Source organism: Suncus etruscus, chromosome 3 (assembly GCF_024139225.1).
Source record: "Suncus etruscus isolate mSunEtr1 chromosome 3, mSunEtr1.pri.cur, whole genome shotgun sequence".
Taxonomy (NCBI): Eukaryota; Metazoa; Chordata; class Mammalia; order Eulipotyphla; family Soricidae; genus Suncus; species Suncus etruscus.
Window position 1 is genome coordinate 33,388,784 of NC_064850.1, and position 3,213 is coordinate 33,391,996.

The 3,213-nt window shown below is 41.1% G+C and overlaps 1 non-coding gene across 1 annotated transcript; it reads left to right on the top strand.

Annotated features, from left to right (window-relative positions):
- Positions 1-970: 970 nt before the first annotated feature.
- LOC126005611 (U6 spliceosomal RNA) lies at positions 971-1,077 on the top strand. Its single transcript, XR_007494656.1, has one exon. It is a non-coding gene; the product is annotated as a U6 spliceosomal RNA (small nuclear RNA).
- Positions 1,078-3,213: the final 2,136 nt, after the last annotated feature.

The following is a 3,213-nucleotide window of genomic DNA, read 5'->3' on the forward strand; positions in this document are numbered from 1 at the left end:
CTAGTGATGTTTAGGGGTTAGTCCAGGTTTTGTGCTCAGGAGTTACCAAATGGCTCAGGGGACCATATGGGATACCGAAAATTGAATCCAAATGCCCTACCCGCTATACTATCATTCTCCCCCCAAGATCTCCAAACCTTAACTAATAACAGTCACTGCTCTGTAGTTTACACACACAAACACACGCACATGCACATGCAGAGCAATGTTTTCCCATGTGTAAAATGACATGCCTGATTGCTGGATTAAGCAACGGAAATTAATTATTACGGTAATTGCTCAACCACTAAATATTTAAATGCCAGACCCGAGGAAGCTGTCCTGGGAGCCACCTCCAGCTCCCTGAATGCATTCGGCGAAACAATGTGTTTGTAAACCCCTTTTTTCTTGCTGCACTATGCAGTGCAAGCAATGCATTTGTTCAGGTCAATAGAGAACTCTACATCCCCAAAATGGGGAGCAACTAGCTCTGGGGCCTGTCTTTTTAAGCCAGAAGGACAGCAAACGCTGGTCCACTGGGTAGTCAGTATCCAGGTGTGATGAGGGAAGCGGGAAGTGCTAGATGGACAAAGGGCAATTGCTGGAATTTATAGCTGCAGGAAGCCAGGCCCAGGTCTGTGGCTGGTCCCAGTGGATTCTTCATGAAATACCCTTGTTTCCTCTCTCCTTTGTATCATCACCAGTAGTACTCCCACCTCAGAGACTACCAACACAGTTTCTTTCTTTCTTTCTTTCTTCTTTCTTTCTTTCTTTCTTTCTTTCTTTCTTTCTTTCTTTCTTTCTTTCTTTCTTTCTTTCTTTCTTTCTTTCTTTCTTTCTTTCTTCTTTCTTTCTTTCTTTCTTTCTTTCTTTCTTTCTTTCTTTCTTTCTTTCTTTCTTTCTTTCTTTCTTTCTTCTTTTTTTGGTTTTTGGGTCAGACCTGGCAGCACTCAGGGGTTAATCCTGGCTCTACACTGAGAAATCGCTCCTGGTGCTCGCTTTGGCAGCACATATACTAAAATTGAAAGGATACAGAGAAGATTAGCATGGCCCCTGCACAAGGTTGACACACAAATTCGGGAAGTGTTCCATATTTTTTTCAGAGACAAAAGAGAGGAGGGCTGGAAGTTCCAGCTCACTACATGAAGCTCACCACAAAGAGTGTAGTTAGAGAAATAACAACATTGAGAACTTTCATAACAATGTGAATGAATGAGGGAAATAGAAAGCCTGTCTAGAGTATGGGGGAGGGTGGGGTGGGAAGGAGGGAGATTTGGGACATTGATGATGGGAATGTTGCACTGGTGAAGAGAGGGTGTTCTTTACATGACTGAAACCCAACCACAATCATATTTGTAATCAAGGTGTTTAAATAAAGATATTAATTTTAAAAAAAAGAAAAGAAATCGCTCCTGGCAGGCCCGAGGAACCATATGGGATGCTGGGATTTGAACCACCATCTTTCTGCATGCAAGGCAAATGCCTTACCTCAATGCTATCTCTCCGGCCCACCAACACAGTTTCATAGTACACCCATCCGCCAGCAAGAAAAGAGGTTGGGTTTCTACCTACTTATCACAAGTGTCTGATTCTCTCATTCTTCATTTAGAGGCCTGGTGGTGAATGTAGATAACAGGGCCAGGAGATTCAAAGAGTGCATTTCCCAGATGAAAAACATTGGTTCTTTTTTGTACCAGGAGATAGGGTTTAAGTCAAAGGCATGGTGAGGGTATCTACCCAACTTTTTCCACTAATTTTTAAAGTCATCCAGTTAAACACTATTTTTCATATATCTGGGCACCAGGTAATTCTCCCCAACATAATCCTATTGTTCCTGCTTTGAAACTGTCAGTTTAACTCAGAAAATGATTAGGGTCTGTGTCCAGAAGTATTAAAGGCAGTGGCTTTGCAAAATGCTAGAGTAAGAAAGGATTGAAGAGAGGAAAAAAGGCTAGTTGAAATAATGAGTAGATGAATTGATGGATAATAGGTGAATAGATGAATAATAGGTGAGTGGATGGGTGGGTGGGTGGATGGATGGAAGGATGGGTGATTGGATGGGTAGATGAATGAATGAATGAATGAATGAATGGGTGGATGATTGGATGGGTAGGTAGATGGCTGGGTAGGTGAGTGAGCAGATGTATGGGTGGGTAGATGGATGAATGGATGTGTAGGTGGATGGATGGGTAGATAGATGGGTGTATGGGTGGAATGATAGGTGGATAAATTATTGGTGAGAAGATAGATGAATTGATGGGTGAGTGAATTGATGGATCCATTGTTTGATATTGTTTGATATTCTCCTTGATCTTTCAAGTTCGCATTTGGGTTTCCCCTTTTTAAATGACATTTTGAGGAATGGAGTTTTATATACTTATCCCTGGAAGTCTTGTAAAAGGTAAACTTTAAATTCCTTAGAAATGAAACTAAAATTTTTGAACTACCATTGTATCCATCAAAACATTTTCCTTCTCCCAAGTCTACTCTTGCCTGATTATACTATACCAAACCCACAGACTGTATCTTCTCCACTGTAATTGGAAAGGTGTAGAAATCTATTTGATTATTAGGAAACCCCATTTATCCACCCATCTGTCCATTTAAACACTCTCATTATCCCTATTTATTTATTCACCTACCAATTTATCCACCACCTGTCCAGCCAACCACTAAAATATCCATACATACCTTTCTCTCTCCTTCCTTATGTAATAAATATTAAACATTAACTGTTTTCCTGGTAGTGTGTTCAGGTCTATACTAAGTTCTTGCAAGAATCAAGTATATAAAATTAAGATAGATATCAAGTATATCAACCCTCTTCTCTTAAAGTTTTCTTTTCTTTTCTTTTTTTTTTTTTTTTGGTTTTTGGGCCACACCCGGTAACGCTCAGGGGTTACTCCTGGATATGTGCTCAGAAGTTGCTCCTGGCTTGGGGGACCATATGGGACACCGGGGGATCGAACCGCGGTCCGTCCAAGGCTAGCGCAGGCAAGGCAGGCACCTTACCTTTAGCGCCACCGCCGGGCCCTAAAGTTTTCAATGTAACCAGGAATTAACTTTATGCACATAGTGTTACAAATGATGCTATGATAGTTATTGATGTTACCTATGCAGAGTATTGAAACCTATCTGAGCCAGTAACAAAGAAGTCCTAACACAGCCCTTGTTCCCTACAGAGGTGATGTTCCATCTGAGAGAGAGAGCAGAGGTGAGTATCAATGCCGTAAA